The sequence below is a fragment of the Saccopteryx leptura genome, chromosome 6, assembly GCF_036850995.1.
Source record: "Saccopteryx leptura isolate mSacLep1 chromosome 6, mSacLep1_pri_phased_curated, whole genome shotgun sequence".
In the NCBI taxonomy this organism is placed as follows: Eukaryota; Metazoa; Chordata; class Mammalia; order Chiroptera; family Emballonuridae; genus Saccopteryx; species Saccopteryx leptura.
In genome coordinates this window covers 128369419-128386869 of record NC_089508.1, presented here as the reverse complement: position 1 = coordinate 128386869, position 17451 = coordinate 128369419, and the positions used below count along the sequence as shown (strand labels likewise).

Here is a 17451-nt window from a genome sequence, read left to right as displayed (position 1 = left end):
GCTATGGCTATTCAAGGTATTTTTTTTGGCTTCCATACAAATTTAGGATTATTTGTTCTATTTCTGTGAAAAATGCCATTAGAATTTTTATGAGGTTGAATCAAGTCTGTAGGTTATGTGTAGTTAGTATGGACATTTTAACAATATCAGTTCTTCCCATCTGTGAGCATGCAATATTTTTTCATTTATTTTTGCCTTCTTCAATTTTTCTCATCACCAAATAGGATGTTAGTTGAGGGCTTGTCATATATGGCTTTTATAATGTTGAGGTATGTTTCTTCTATATGCACTTATATGTCCACCACAGATGAATGGATAAAGAGGATGTAGTATGTATACACAATGGAATATTATTCAGCCATAAAAAAGAATGAAATCTTGCCATTTGTGGCAATATAGATGGACCTAGAGGATATTCTGCGAAGTGAAATAAGTCAGAGATAGTCTTATGCAGCAGAAGCAGTTCTCAGAGGGAAGTTCATAGCAACAAATGTTTACTCCAGGAAACAAGAAAATTTCAAATAAACAACTTAACTTTACAGATACTGTATTGTTTCACATATATGTGGAATCTGAAAATCTAAACAAATGAACAAACAAAACAAATAGACTCATAGACAGAAAACAGATAATTACCAGAGGGTTAGACAATGGAAGATGGGCAAAAAAGGTGAAGGAGATTAAGAAATATAAACTCAACAAAAGAAAAAAGTCAACTGACTGAATGGGAGAAGATATTTGCAAACAACAGCTTCTAAAAATGGTATTCTTTTTGATGCAATTGTAAATGGGATTATTTCTTAATTTCTCTTTCTGTGTAATGCAATCCAGAAATGCAATGCAACCGGGTTCGATTCCCGGCCAGGGCACATAGGAGAGGCGCCCATTTGCTTCTCCACCCCTCCGCCGCGCTTTCCTCTCTGTCTTTCTCTTCCCCTCCCGCAGCCAAGGCTCCATTGGAGCAAAGATGGCCCGGGCGCTGGGCATGGCTCTGTGGCCTCTGCCTCAGGCGCTAGAGTGGCTCTGGTCGCAATATGGCGACGCCCAGGATGGGCAGAGCATCGCCCCCTGGGGGGCAGAGCACCGCCCCTGGTGGGTGTGCCGGGTGGATCCCGGTCGGGCGCATGCGGGAGTCTGTCTGACTGTCTCTCCCTGTTTCCAGCTTCAGAAAAATGAAAAAAATAAATAAATAAAAAAAAAATAAAAAAGAAATGCAATGCAACTGATTTCTGAATGTTGATTTTGTATCCTGCAGTTTTACTGAATTCATTTATTAGTTCGGACATCTTTAGGGTTTTCTATATGTAGTGTCATGTTAACTGTAAATAATGACAGTTTTACTTCTTCCATTATGATTTGGATTCCTCTTATTTCTTCTTCTTGCCTAATTTCTCTGGCTAGAACTTCCAAAACTATAGTAAATAAAAGTGGCAAGGGTGGGCATCCTTTTCTTGTTTCTGATCTTAGAAGAAAAGCTTTCAGCTACTGTAAATAATGCTGCAATTAACTTTTTTTTTTTTTTACAGGGACAGAGAGTCAGAGAGAAGGATAGACAGAGACAGACAGACAGACAGGAATGGAGAGAGATGAGAAGCATCAATTATCAGTTTTTCATTGCAAGACCTTAGTTGTTCGTTGATTGCTTTCTCATATGTACCTTGACCGTGGGCCTTCAGCAGACCGAATAACCCCTTGCTTGAGCCAGCGACCTTGGGTCCAAGCTGGTGAGCTTTTGCTCAAACCAGGTGAACTCACACTCAAGCTGGCGACCTCGGGGTCTTGAACCTGGGTCCTCTGCATCCCAGTTCGACGCTCTATCCACTGCGCCACTGCCTGGTCAGGCAACTACTTTTTTTTTTTTTTTTGGTAATATCAGTTTAGTGATGATGAGCTCCTTTAGCTTTTGCTTGTCTGGAAAACTCTTATTTTTTTATAAACTATTTTTTTAAGTGAAAAGAGGGAAGATAGAGAGACAGACTCCTGCATCTGCCCCAACCAGGATCCAACTGGCAACCCTCATCTGAGACTGACACTCAGACTAACTAGGTTATCCTCAGCGCCCAGGGCTAACACTCAAACCAATTGAGCCACTGGCTACGGGGTGTGTGTGTGTGGGGGGGGGGGTGGCGGGAGGGAGAGAAGTGGGAGAGGAAGAGAGAGAGGGAGAGAAGCAGATGGTTGCTTTTCATGTGTGTCTTGACTGGGGATTGAACCCAGGATGTCCGCATGGTGGGTGGATGCTCTATCCACTGAGCAAACTGGCCAGAGCCTGTATAAACAAACTTTATTACTTCATTCATTTGCTATCCAAAGCCCAACCTCCTTTATTTCATCAAATCTTTACAAAGTTGTTATTAAAAAAGAGAAGGGAAGAAAACAAGGCTGAGGCTCACAGGTGACCACCACCCTTCCTTCTGCCTCAGCATGCCAGTGTCTTCCTCACTTGATGGAGAAGCGTAGCCATGTCTGGACATGCTCACAGTGGGCATGCTTCACGATCAGTTCGTAGATGGGAGTTAGGTCCACTTCCACGCCCAGTGGCATACTGAACTCCAGCTGCTGAAGTAAGATGGCCAGGAAAAGAAAGCCCTCCCACTTGGCCAGGGCTTCTCCCTATGCACCGGCGCTTGCCCAGGCCAAAGAGCAACACCTTCTCATTCAAGGTCCCGTTGATGGCATTGCCGTTGGCAGAGAGGAATTGTTCTGGCCAGAATTCAAATGGGTCCTCCCACAGCTTCCTGCAAGAGGAATAGAAGAGCTGGGGTCTTGGCACTGGGTAGCCCTGGGAAGACAGTCCTGCGGGGGGACTTCTGAACAGACTCCTGTTGATACAGGCAGTGTTAGAATAAATTGACAGCAATAGGAGAGTGGGGAAAGGGACCAAACTGTACTTTAATGCTTGTTTCTTTTACATAGCTTTTTCTAAAATGATCAGCCTTGAAAATAGTGCTTTTTAAGTATTAAATTATTTTTGTTCTAATCAATATAAAAGAGGAATCCATAGTAAATACTGGTTTATGCTTATTGTTTTGGAGAAAAATTTTTTTCAAGTAAGAGAAGGGGAGATAGAGAGACAGACTCCCACATGCCCCCCAACCGGGATCCCCCTGGCAACCTCCATCTGGAGCCAATGCTCTGTCGATCTGGGGCCATGCTCACAACTGAGCTATTTTTAGTGCCCAAGGGAAAGGCTCCATGGAGCCATCCTCATTCAAACAGCCTTTCTAACTGCTGAAATTCAGACATTTTTAAGTGGGAGATGTGTACTTACTGGTCATGATTGACATGCCATTGGTTTATGAAGACATAGCATTCCTTGGGAATGTAGAAGCCGTTCAGTGTTGTGTCCCTTGTTGTGCTGAGAAGGGAAGAGGGCTCTGTCAGACTCAGACAGAAAACTGGGTTACACCTCCGGGTGCATCTTGTCCCTACTTCTACCCACACCCAACAGCCTGCCCACCATGGACTTCATACTCTACCTAACCTGGGAAAAATGTCAGGAGGAGGGAAGGGGGCAAATTATCCTTTTCCTTCCTTGTCTCCTGGTTTTCCACTTCAACAAGTGCTCACAAAACTGCTGTCTGTGCCCAGCACTCGGCCATTCTTTGGGGCTTTCTAGCCTGGCTAAGGTGTCAGAACTCTGACTCTGGGAATAACTAGACCAACACATGGACAGAAGAAGTATTCACTGTCTCTTATTTTTGTGTGTTTTTAAGTGAGAGGAGAGGAGATAGTGAGACAGACTCTCGCATGTGCCCCAACCAAGAGTTGATGCTCAAATCAACCAAGATATTTTTAGTGCCTGAGTTATCCTCAGCACCCAGGCCAATGCTTTAACCAACTGAGCCACTGGCTACAAGAGGGGAAAAGGAAAAGAAGGAGGAGAAGGAGGGGAAGAAAAGCAGATGGTGGCTTCTTCTGTATGCCCTGACCGAAAATTGAACTTGAGACATCTGCACACCAGGCCGACACTCCATCCACTGAACCAACCAGCCAGTACCACTGTCTCTTTTTTTTTAATATAAATTTTTTAAAATTTTAATTTATTGTGTTTACATAGATTCTAGTGTCACCCCGAATGTATCCCCCCTCCCCCATGTTCCCCGCAACATCCTCCTTGCCCCCTTCCCTGCAATGCCATCCCCCCTTCCCTCCAGGATTTGCTTTTCTGCTCTCTATAACCTTGTGTTATGTGTGTATAATGTCCCATCCTATCATCCCTTTTCCCTCTGTCCACTTTCCCTCTGGACGCTTTGATCCTGCCTCTGTCTCTAATCTGTTCTTAGTTCATATTGTTCATTGGATTCCTCAAATGAGTGAAGTTGTATGATATTTTTCTTTCTCTGCCTGGCTTATTTCACTTAACATAATAGTTTCCAGGTCCACCCATGTTGTCGCAAAAGGTAAAATTTCCTTCTTTTTCATGGCCCCATAGTATTCCATTGTGTATATGTACCACTGCTTTTTAATCCACTCATCCATTGATGGACACTTGGGTTGTTTCCAGATCTTGGCTATTGTAAACAATGCTGTCATAAACACGGGGGGGGGGGGGGATTCTTCTTTTAAATCATTGATGTGGTGTTCTTAGCATATATTCCTAAAAGTGGAATGGCTGGGTCAAAAGACAGTTCAATTTTTAATTTTTTGTTTGTTTGTTTGTTTTGTTTTTGTATTTTTCTGAAGCTGCAAACGGGGAGAGACAGTCAGATAGACTCCCGCATGTGCCCGCCCGGGCCATCTTTGCTCCAATGGAGCCTTGGCTGCGGGAGGGGAAAAGAGAGACAGAGAGGAAGGGGGGGGATGGAGAAGCAAATGGGCGTTTCTCCTGTGTGCCCTGGCTGGGAATTGAACCCGGATCCCCCGCACGCCAGGCCGACGCTCTACCGCTGAGCCAACCGGCCAGGGCCTCATTTTTAATTTTTTGAGGAATCTCTATACTGTTCTCCACAGTAGCTGCACCAGTCTGCATTCCCACCAGCAGTGCAGGAGGATTCCCTTTTCTCCACATCCTCGCCAGCACTTATTCTGTGTTGTTTTGTTAATGAGAGCCACTCTGACTGGTGTGAGGTAATATCTCATTGTGGTTTTAATTTGCATTTCTCTAATGATTAGTGATGTTGAGCATTTTTTCGTATGCCTATTGGCCATCTGTATGTCCTTTTTGAAGAAATGTCTATTCATTTCTTTTGCCCATTTTTTGATTGGATTGTTTATATTCCCGGTGTTGAGTTTTACAAGTTCTTTATAAATTTTGGCTATTAACCCCTTATCAGACGTATTGTTGAATATGTTCTCCCATTGTGTGGTTTGTCTTTTTATTTTGCTCATATTGTCTTTGGCTGTGCAAAAGCTTTTTAGTTTGATATAGTCCCATTTGTTTATTCTGTCTTTATTTCCCTTGCCCGTGGAGATAAATCAGCAAATATATTGCTGCGAGTGTTGTTGGAGAGCTTATTGCCTATGTTTTCTTCTAGGATGCTTATGGTTTCACGACTTACATTTAAGTCTTTTATTCATTTTGAGTTTATTTTTGTGAATGGTGTAAGTTGGTGGTCTAGTTTCATTTTTTTTGCAGGTAGCTGTCCAATTTCCCCAACGAGTTGTTAAAGAGACTGTCTTTACTCCATTGTATGCTCTTACCTTCTTTGTCAAATATCAATTGTCCATATAGGTGTGGATTTATTTCTAGGTTCTCTGTTCTCTTCCATTGATCTACATGCCTGTTCTTATGCCAGTACCAAGCTGTTTTGAGTACAATGGACTTGTGGTATAACTTGATATCAGGAAGTGTGATACCATCCACTTTATTCTTCTTTTTCAAGATTGCTGAGGCTATTCATGTTCTTTTTTGGTTCCATATGAATTTTTGGAATATTTGTTCTATATCTTTGAAGTATGTCCTTGGTATTTTAATAAGAATTGTATTAAATTTATAAATTGCTTTGGGTAATATAGACTTTTTTTTTTACAGAGACAGAGAGAGTCAGAGAGAGGGATAGATAGGAACAGACAGACAGGAACGGAGAGAGATGAGAAGCATCAATCATCAGTTTTTCGTTGCAACACCTTAGTTGTTCATTGATTGCTTTCTCATATGTGCCTTGACTGTGGGGCTACAGCAGACCGAGTAACCCCTTGCTCAAGCCAGTGATCTTGGGTCCAAGCTGGTGAGCTTTGCTCAAACCAGATGAGCCCACGCTCAGGCTGGCGCCTCGAACCTGGGTCCTCCGCATCCCAGTCCGACGCTCTATCCACTGCGCCACCACCTGGTCCAGCAATATAGACATTTTAATGATGTTTATTCTTCCTAACCATGAACACAGTATATGCTTCCACTTGTTTGTATCTTCCTTGATTTCTTTTATCAATGTTTTATAATTTTCCAAGTACAAGTCTTTAACCTCCTTGGTTAAATTTACTCCTAAGTACTTTATATTTTTTGTTGCAATAATGAAGGAGATTGTTTTTTTTATTTCTCTTTCAGACAGATCATTGTTGGTGTATAAAAATGCCTCTGATTTCTGAATATTAATTTTATATCTTGCCACCTTGCTGAATTCATTTATCAGGTCCAGTAGTTTTTTAGTATATGTGCTGCCCAAGTGAGCACGGTCCAGTAGTTTTTTGACTGAGACTTTAGGGTTTTCTATGTACAGTATTATATCATCAGCAAATAATGATAGCTTTACTTCTTCTTTTCCAATTTGGATGCCTTTTATTTCTTCTTTTTGTCTGATTGCTGTGGTTAGGACTTCCAGAACTATGTTGAATAAGAGTGGTGAAAGTGGGCACACCTGCCTTGTTCCTAATCTTCAAGGGATTGCTTTTAACTTTTGCCCATTGAGTATGATGTTGGCTGTGGGTTTGTCATAGATGGCCTTTATCATATTGAGGTAGATTCCCTGTATTCCCACTTTGCTGAGAGTTTTGATCATAAATGGGTGCTGGATTTTATCAAATGCTTGCATCTATTGATATTATCATGTGGTTTTTCTTCTTCCTTTTGTTTATATGATAAATCACATTGTTTGATTTGTGAATATTCTACCAGCCTTGCCTCCCCAAAATAAATCCCATTTGATCATGATGTATGATTTTTTTCATGTATTGCTGGATCTGGTTTGCTAATATTTTGTTGAGAATTTTAGCATCTAAATTCATCAAGGATATTGGCCTATAGTTTTCTTTCTTTGTATTGTCTTTGCCTGGTTTTGGAATAAGGATTATGCTCGCCTCATAAAAGGAGCTTAGAAGTCTTCCTTCCTCTTGAATTTTTTGAAATAGCTTGAGAAGGATAGCAGTTAGCCCTTCTTTAAATATTTGGTAGAATTCGCCTGTGAATTCTGGTCCAGGGCTTTTGTTTGTTGGGAGTATTTTGATAACTGTTTCGATCTCATTTGTTGTAATCGGCCTATTTAGGTTTTCTGATTCTTCCAGAATGATTTTTGGAAGATTATATTTTCAAGGAATTTGTCCATTTCACCTAGGTTGTCTAATTTTTTTGGCATACAGTTCTTCATAGTATTTTCTTACAATCCTTTGAATTTCTGCTATGTCAGTTGTTACTTCTCCACTCTCATTTCTAATTTTATTTATTTGAGTCCTCTCTCTTTTTTTCTTGGTGAGTCTGGTTAAAGGTTCATTGATCTTGTTTACCTTTACAAAGAACCAGCTCTTGGTTTCATTGATCCTCTGTATTGTTTTTTTAGCCTCTATGTCATTTATTTCCGCTCTGATCTTTATTATTTCCTTCCTTCTACTTCTTCTGGGTTTTACTTGCTGTTCTTTTTCTAGTTCTTTTAGTTGCAGGGTTAAGTTATTTATTTGAGTTTTTTCTAGCTTCTTAAGGTATGCCTGTAATGCTATGAACTTCCCTCTCAGGACTGCTTTTGCTGTGTCCAATAATTTTGAGTTGTTGTATGCTCATTTTCATTTGTTTCAAGGAAATTTTCGGTTTCTTCCTTGATCTCATTGTTGACCCATTTGTTATTTAATAACATGCTGTTTAGTTTCCAAGTGTTTAAGTGTTTTTCAGTTTTTCTATTGTAGTTGATTTTTAGTTTCATGCTATTGTGGTCAGAGAAGATTTTTTTTTTTTACAGAGAAAGAGAAAGGATAGATAGGACAGACAGACAGGAACGGAGAGAGATGAAAAGCATCAATCATCAGTTTTTCGTTGCGACACCTTAGTTGTTCATTGATTGTTCTCTCATATGTGCCCTGACCGTGGGCCTTCAGCAGACCAAGTAACCCCTTGCTTGAGCCAGCGACCTTGGGTCCAAGCTGGTGAGCTTTGCTCAAACCAGATGAGCCCGCACTCAAGCTGGCGACCTCGGGGTCTCAAACCTGGGTCCTCCACATCCCAGTTCGATGCTCTATCCACTGCGCCACCACCTGGTCAGGCCAGAGAAGATTCTTGATATGATTTCAATCTTCTTAAATTTATTGAGATTCATTTTATGCCCTAACATGTGATCTATCCTAGAGAATGTATCATGAGCACTTGAAAGGAATGTATATTCTGCTGCTTTAGGGTTAAAGGTTCTGAAGATATTTATTAAATCCAGTTGATCTAGTGTGTCCCTTAATTCTGCTTTTCTTTGTTAATTTTCTCTCTTGAAGATCTATCCAGTGATGTTAGTGGGGTATTGAAATTCCCTACTATTATAGTATTGCTGTTGATCTCACTCTTTATGTCCATCAATGTCTGCTTTATATATTTAGGTGCTTCTATATTAGGTGCATAGATATTTATAATGGTTATCTCTTTCTGTTGAATTGCTCCCTTTATCATTATGTAGTGACCTTCTTTATCCCTTACTATAGTCTTTGTTTTAAAGTTTATTTTGTCAGATATAAGTATTGCTACCCAGCTTTTTTTTCATTTGTATTTGCATGAAATATTTTTTCCATCCTTTTCCTTTCAGTCTATGTGTATCTTTTGTTTTGAGGTGAGTCTCCTATAGACAGCATATGTACAGGTCTTGTTTTCTTATCCATTCAGCTACCCTTTGTCTTTTGATTGGAGCATTTAATCCATTTACATTTAAGATTATTATTGATATGTATTTGTTTATTGCCATTTTATTCTTTAAATCTACATTCCTCTTTTACTAGATTTTTCCCCTCACTTTGTTCTGTCTACAGCAGGCCCCTTAACATTTCTTGCAGTATTGGTTTGGTTGTGATGAATTCCTTGAGTTTTTTTTTGTCTGGAAAGCTTTTTATTTCTCCTTCAATTTTAAATGCTAGCTTTGTTGGGTAAAGAAGTCTTGGTTGTAGGTTCTTGTTCTGCATTACTTTGAATATTTCTTGCCGTTCCCTTCTGGCCTCAAGTGTTTCTGTTGAAAAGTCAGATGTCATCCTTATGGGGGCTCCTTTGTAGGTGATTGCCTGTTTTTCTCTTGCAGCTTTTAGTATTCTTTTTTTTTTCCTGAAGCTGGAAACGGGGAGAGACAGTCAGACAGACTCCCACATGTGCCCGACCGGGATCCACCCGGCACGCCCACCAGGGGGCGACGCTCTGCCCACCAGGGGGCGATGCTCTGCCCCTCTGGGGCATCGCTCTGTTGCGACCAGAGCCACTCTAGCGCCTGGGGCAGAGGCCAAGGAGCCATCCCCAGCGCCCGGGCCATCTTTGCTCCAATGGAGCCTCAGCTGCGGGAGGGGAAGAGAGAGACAGAGAGGAAGGAGAGGGGGAGGGGTGGAGAAGCAGATGAGTGCTTCTCCTGTGTGCCCTTGCCGGGAATCAAACCCGGGACTTCTGCACGCCAGGCCAATGCTCTACCACTGAGCCACCTGGCCAGGGCTAGTATTCTTTCTTTATCTCTTATCTTTGGTCTTATGTGCCTTTGTGTAGGTCTCTTTGGGTTCTTTTGTAATGGGGTTCTCTCTGCTTCTTGAACCTGTGTGATTCCTGCATCAATTTAGGAAAATTTTCAGCTATAATTTATTCAGTCAGGTTCTCTATCCCTTGTTCTTTCTGTTCTCTTTCAGGAACCCCTATTATGTGGATATTGTTTCTCTTCATGTTGTCACAGAGCTCTCTTAGAGTTTCCTCAGACTTTTGATCCTCTTTCTTTTTGCTGTTCTGCTTCTGTGCTTTCACTTATCTTGTCCTCTAAGTCGCTGATTCAATCCTCTGCTTCATCCAGCCTGCTTTTAATTTCTTCTAGTGTAGTCTTCGTATCTGATATTGTGTTTGTTATTTCTGTCTGGTTCTTTTTTATGATTTCAGTATCCTTTTTTGATGCTTACAATTTCTTTAGTTAGGTGCTCATTAAGTCCATTCATTGTAGCTTTGTGATCCTTAAACATCCTAACAATCATTATTTTATACTCTGCACCCTGTAAATTGATTTCTTCCATTTCATCCAGATCTTTTTCTGGGGATTTTTCTTGTTGATTCATATGGTTTAAGTTCCTCTGTCTTCCCATTGTTTCTGTGTGTGGCTTACAGGCTTGTTCCATTGTGGTCTCCTTACCTAGTAGAACTGCTTTAAAGTCTTTTTTTTTTTTAATTATTTTTATTTATTTATTCATTTTTTTAGAGGGGGGAGAGAGAGAGAGAGAGAGAAGGGGGAGAGGAGCAGGAAGCTTCAACTCCCATATGTGCCTTGACCAGGCAAGCCCAGGGTTTTGAACCAGCAACCTCAGCATTCCAAGTCGATGCTTTATCCACTGCGCCACCACAGGTCAGTCTTTTTTTTTTTTTTTTTTAAGGGATGTTTATTTATTTATTTATTTTATTTTTTTCAGGGACAGAGAGAGAGTCAGAGAGAGGGATAGATAGGGATAGACAGACAGGAATGGAGAGAGATGAGAAGCATCAATCATCAGTTTTTTGTTGCGACACCTTAGTTGTTCACTGATTGCTTTCTCATATGTGCCTTGACCGTGGTCTTTCAGCAGACCGAGTAACCCCTTGCTGGAGCCAGTGACCTTGGGTCCAAGCTGGTGAGCTTTTTACTCAAGCTGGCAACCTTGGGGTCTCGACCCTGGGTCCTCTGCATCCCAGTCCTACACTATCCGCTGTGCCACCATAAAGTCTTAATTTGGTCAGGCATAACATCTTAATTTGCCTGCTTCCAGTTTGCTTAACTCAGTAGGGAGCTTGTTTACTGATCTCAGCAGGGGGCTTATTTTAAACTGTATCCAGGAATGCAGTGGTTGTGACCTCTGAGAATCTGAAGGCCTCTTCTGCCAGTTGCTCTCCAGGGGCGGGGCAGGTTCTTGGTATCAGAATGGGGAGGTGTATCTCAGGTCTCCCTGGAGTACCTGAGTTACTGCCCCTCCCCCTTACTTCCTGCTTTCCACTGTGTCTTTCACACTGATTGGAGCTGGAGAGCCCTTTGGAGGTGGGACACCCAGAACAACTGTAGGCTTGTGTTGTGTGGAGGGATCAACCCCTCCCCCAGCTATGGCTGCCTCCACACTGGAGAATGAGTCAGCTTCTCAGGTCAGCCCAGGCATTCCTCTCCCCATCACTATTTGTCTTGTTCTCCCCACTTTCCTCATGCAAGACGAGTTAGTCCTCTCAGCCCTCCTCATCCCCGAAGTCCCAGGCAATTAGTTGTGAGCAATATTTTCTGTGCTGTCCCTTTAAAGCACCCCAGCCACTTCCCACATACAGAACTTTCACTCTTCTCCCCATTCAATGTTGTCTGTCTGTCTCCTCCAATCCCTGGATTTCTAGGTTGGGTCTCGGTTCTGAGACTGAGGGCCCCTGTCTCTCAGGGTCTCCCTCCTTGTAATGAGAGCCCTTCTGTACCCTCAGTCTCAGCCTCCCCTTGCTCCTGGGAGCAGGGTAGCCTCCAACGTGCCCCCACACTCCCTACCAGGATCAGTGTGGATTCTGTGTGGATTCTTCTGTGCTCCTTGGTTTTTGAGACCTGTTCTTTTAGTCCAAAGTTGGTTTTTTATGATGATCCTAAGTTAATTTGTAATCCAGTTTGGTGGTGGAAGCTGGCAGTCTGTGCGTCTGCCTACTCCGTTGCCATCTTGGAATCTGCTGGCATCTTGCTGCCTCCTCTGGGGCAGCCTTCCCAATGGCTGCTGCAGTCAGAGCACCACCTGCGGCGGGATACCACCACTTTCTTTTTAAACATTGTTAAAATCCCAGGGCATAACCAAGAATACATGTCTGTAAGTCCTTCCAACTATAGGAATGAAGCTGTGCCAGCTAGATAAGTCAAGAAAATCTTCTAGGGGAGTGGAGGTTTGCATAAGGATTGACCTTGGGCAGGGAGAGGGCTCTGGTAGCCAAAGAAGAGAGGAGAAGACATTTCGAGCAGAAGACCAAGCACAAGCAAAATTGGAGACTGGCTGGTTCATGCCTTCACGGGACAGTGAGGCCAGGCTGGTTGGGTTGAGAGTGCTTGCAGCGAGAGACTATGAGTAGAGCCAAAGGAGATCTGAGGTCGGGGTGTTATGTTCTCCCAGGAGCTGGGTGACTTCACTGTGTTTCAACTGAATAAGGGGCAGAGGAAAGGCTGAGGCCCCTGAGGAACCTGGTGTCATGGTCAGGGAGAAGGTGCTGGAGTCTGAGGTAGGGCCAGAGTTGAGACACTGGGAGGAGAAAATGTGATGAGGATTAGAGGAAAGAGAGCAGACTGGGCAAGCTTCACCAATGGGGGATGGTGAAGGGGACAAAGTATCAAAGGAGAAGAATGTTGAAGGTCTCCAGGATGAAGGCCTCCATGTAGGACAGCTGGGATCTGTTGGAGAGCCGGGGCTACCGCACCTTTCTAATCACTGAGTCTGCAGAGTATGAAGGAGAAGACAGGTGAAGGGGCCTCCCAGACCTTGGCTGGGGCCCCCTGCCTTGAGTACTTTGAAGGAGGCCACCACCTACCAAGCTCCTCCTGGACCTTTTTCTGCACATGGGGCCTTGTCACCAGGTACAGGAGGCTCCAAGAGATGGCAGTTGTGACTGTGTCAAATCCTGGGCAGCACAGGGCAAGGTAAGGAAGGAAAGAAAACAGGAATGAGAAACCGACATTTACCAAGCACCACCATAGGCACCAAGCATTGTCTTTCTGTTTCCCTCCCCTGATTCCTCTACCCCCAACCTGGAGTTGCTGGTCTCATAATAAGCTTCTGGAATTATAGGAGGCCTGGACTCACAGGGGAAACTGAGGCCCAGAGGAGTTAGAAGGACCTGGCTGAGTTTCCACTGGGAGTTGGTGTCCCAGCCTTGGCTCAGATCCTGAACCCAGGCCAGATCTCTGTGTCCTGTACAATCTGGCATATGATTTGAGAATTATATGATGAACTTGGGGGGCAGGGCTGAGCAGTGCTGTGGGTGAACAGCAGGCACCAATGGATGAGGGGCAGGAGCCTGGCTCCTACTGGCGGCCCCAAAAATGTTGTTGGTAAGGTGACAATCTTCTCCTAGGAGATGAGGCCACCGCTGGTTCTGAACTCCTCACAGTGCTTCAACAGGGCATCTGTGATGTCCTGGACACCATTCTAAGGGAGCACAGGTTTAAGGGCACACCAGCACTCCCAGGGCCAAAGGCTGGACCTTGTCCCATCCCATCTGGCACAGACCCCAGGCCTTCACTCAGTGGACTAGGCTCACAGCAGAAGCTGGTGTCTGCTCTTGGTAAGGCTTAAAGTATCATTCCATGCCCCATTGACCCTTCTTCCCAATAATCCCAGGGGTCCAATTTCAAAGTAGGATGTTAGTGTTGAGTATAGGGAAGCAAAGTGACACCTGAGCTGAGCATTAGTCTCTGTCAGGGTTCAGGTTCCTGCAGAATAAAAGCCTCTCATTCACAGAAACAGCCCCCCATGTTATGGAGCTCTCGGAGGCTTTGGGCAGCTCCAAGAAGGAGACTATAGGGATGAAGAAAATGAGACCTGAGCAAGAGAAGGATTGGCTTCAGGCCACACAGCTGGCCCCAGGTGGCCCAGTGCGCTCCTCGGCCCTAGCATCACATCAGCTGTGTGTGTGTGTGGGGGGAGGGGTACCATGAAGCTGGGCAAAAGGGCTACACCTGGGCTCTGCAGGGTGTCCCTTCTCTCCCTGCATGCCGGGCTCACCTTGTCAAAGTTTTGATAGTGCTCCTGGATATCATCCACAGGAAATGAATGAACCTGTGCTTGAAGGCCTTGAACCTCTGCAGGGTGGGGTTGGGCAGGTATTTAAGAATAGAGAAGAAGTCCACGGGGTTTCCAGAGGTGGCATACTCCATAAACTCATGGCTGCTCATCACAAGGCTGAGCATCTCCTCACTGTCCTGAGGGAAGTGCCACTCGAAGCACATGGCACCAATGACATTGGCCACTGACACTATCACCTACTTATAAGGATTAAAGTGCCCAGCCCCTGCCATCAGCTCCTGGAACTTGCTGATGAGGGCCTCAGCCTCCTTGCTCACATGCTCCTCCAGGTAGCCAGTCAAGGAAGCCAGATCTGAGGCGATGGAGAAGGTATTTAGGGCATTTTGAGCCAGGTGCCGACAGGCAGCCCACACTGGTCCAGAGTCTGGGTTGAAGGTCATGTTCTGGCCATCAGAGATCAGAGTGAAGCTGTAGAGGTCAGGTCAGCCCTTGAAATCATTGCCCTACCGCACCAGGGCCTGCTGGATGGTGTCCAGGCCACTGAGCACCAGCACAGGTGTGTGACCAATGCGGATCTCCAGCACGTCCCCATAACGCTGGCTCAGCCGAGACAGCACCGGGTGTGGTTCTTCCCCAAGGTCAGCATGTGTCCAAGCACAGGCAAGCCCCAGGGCCCGGTGGTCTCTTTAGCCCTTTGGGGACCTAAGGCTGCCAGGCCCTGACCACCCAGAACATCAGGTAGAAGATGGTGGAGGCCAGGAGGAGCTAGCTCTGTGGCAAAGACAGAACTGGTCCAGGACAATGCCATCTGTACCAACTGCAGAGGAAGAAGAAAGAGGAACCACACAGGGACAAAATGGACTCATGCATGCATGCATGCATGTATGCATGCATCCATCCTTCATTCATTTACTCACTCAGTCAGTGAGTAAGTTCTGTGCTTGGCTTCCCATCAGGAAGACTAAGTTATGTGCAACATGGTTCCTTAGTGCATCACAGAATCTGAGGGCTGGAGAGAGGCTTTATGACTCCCAACGTGAGTGTCTGAACTGCCAGCCATGGCCTTTCCTGCTGCCCATTACCTCAGTTTCCAATTCTGAGGCTGGAGTAGCGGCAAGTGACCACTTCAAAACTGGGAGGGAGCCTGCAGCACAGGGTATATGCTGAGCCATGTGTTAAAGGGGTCCCGTTGGTGCTGGCTTCCTGGAGATACTGCCTCATACCCAGGGACTGGAAAGCTGATCCTACTTAGTAACACTGAGGGGCAGTCAAGGTCTCAGGATGGATGCAAATGGCTTGTGATTCTCTTCTCCCAGAGATGTCTTTATCAAGATCAAGAAAGTCACCTCCTCCGAAGATGCCCCTACTCCAGTCTTGGAGGCTCAAGTTGAGCTGCAGCCTGGTCCAATGTGGCCCTCGTGCCTGGTGTTGGCAAAAACCCTCCCCATCATTTCACTCCAATCATACTTAGGTTTTTAGAGATGGCCCAGTCCAAGCTGCTCATTTAAAAATGGAGAGACTCAGGCCTGGTACTAGATAGCATGGGCTACAACTCAGGCCTCCTACACCGAATCCTGGGTCTTCCCACTACTCCATCTCTATTCTTCCCAAGGTATAATGTGGGGCAGTCCTGGAGGCTGAGAAATGGGCCCAAGAGACCTGGTACCTGTGGAGGCAGATGTTATCAGCAGGGCAGTGAGAGCTGGTACAGTTTCTGGAGCCAGGTGAGGGTGCCTTTTATAAACACTGATGTTGACCCAGCTCTCCTGGTCACCCGATTGCAAAGCCACTGAATAAAGTTGGAAGGATCTGCCCTTGGTCTTGGGACAGGATCCCTTAACTCCACCTCCACCCAGGCCCAGGGGCAGCTCTTCCCTGATAGGTGCTGTGTCCCTGGGAAGGGTTTTCCAGCTACTTTCATGGTCCAGGCTGGGAGGGGAGAGATTATTTCTCTCAAGGCCCAGCAGGGTGCTAGTAGTGAGAGGCCTCTGGATTAGTCCAGCCTTCTCTCCTCTGTGTCTATGGTGAAGGCCGAACAGGGGGCTCACTGCTCCCATCCGGAAGCATGCTCTGTATTTCCCTTCCAAACACCTGCAAAGACAGATATGGAACAGGAGTGTTCCAGCCATCTCTGAATTTCAATCCAAGTCCTTAACCTGGAACCAAGAGAGATGGTGAGAATCCTGCATTCTACATTGCAGCCCCCGTCCTCCTCCCTCCTGGAGAAAAAGTAAAGGTGAATGAAGACAGTCCATGCTGGGGGTGTTCTTCATGGCACTGGTATGTACTGTTGTTCCAAAGGGTCACTGTCATAAAAAAAAGAAGAAAAAAAAAGACAAGGACCTTTTCTAAGCAAAGAGACAATAAAGACATAACCAAATGCAGTGTGTGACTCTTGATTGGACCCTGAATTAAAACATATATATTTCTTTAAGCTACAAAAAGACATTCTGAGGACAATGGAAGATGCACAAAGAAGGACTTGGAGATGATATAGAATTTAATGCTCTTTGATGAGAATATCTTAGGAAATCATCATAGGAAGTTAATGCTGTGGTGTTTGAAGATAAAGTCACAATTTCTGCAACCTGGTTGTTTTAAAAGGTTCTGTTTAAAAATGTACATATAAAAATATTTTTTAAAATGTACAACTATCTGAATATCTACATAGAGAGGAGAGAGAGAACAGACAGTACAAATGCTGGCTATCTATGAACCTCTGTGAGGGTGTGTGGGTGTTCATTGTATGAAAGCAAGCTTAAAGGCGGACGGGCAGTTGTTTGGTAAGGAGTTTGTTCTTCTCCTCCTGGGGAAGAAAGGAGGAATAGGCTCATCTCACAAGGCCAACTGAAAGGACTCCTAGGAAACCCAAACTTTAAGAGTGGGATACCTGCTGGTAAGGGACAACCCAGCCCTGAGTACAGTGGTGGGCTGCTGGTGAGGGAGACAGCATGTGTGTATTAGAACACATATTATAGTGCTGGCTACTTATGGGCCCAGCATTGTTCTATGAGCTTCCTATGTATTAACAAAAAACATTCTCAGGCCTTGGCCAGGTAGTTCAATTGGTTGCAGCACTGTCCCGAAACGCAGAGTTTGTGGGTTCGATCCCCATTCAGGGCACATACAGGAACAGATTGATGTTTCTGTCTGTCTGTCTCTCTCCCTTACCCTCTCTCTAAATTAATAAAATAAACATTAAAAAGATAGGAGTTTATAAAAATATATTCTCAGTAACCCTATGGGATAAAAAAAATGAATACTATTTTAATGTTAAATGAGGTAATGGCGGCACAAAGAAGTTGAGTTGGCAGGATGTTAGCGTTGGAACCCCAACCTTTGGAAGATTGCGCTCTGAGTGCTATATTATGCTCCCACTTG

General features: G+C 44.5%; 1 pseudogene; it reads right to left on the bottom strand.

Moving 5' to 3' along the window:
- Positions 1 to 2439: 2439 nt before the first annotated feature.
- LOC136376019 (cytochrome P450 1A2-like) lies at positions 2440 to 14902 on the bottom strand (annotated as a pseudogene).
- Between the last annotated feature and the right edge of the window lie 2549 nt (positions 14903 to 17451).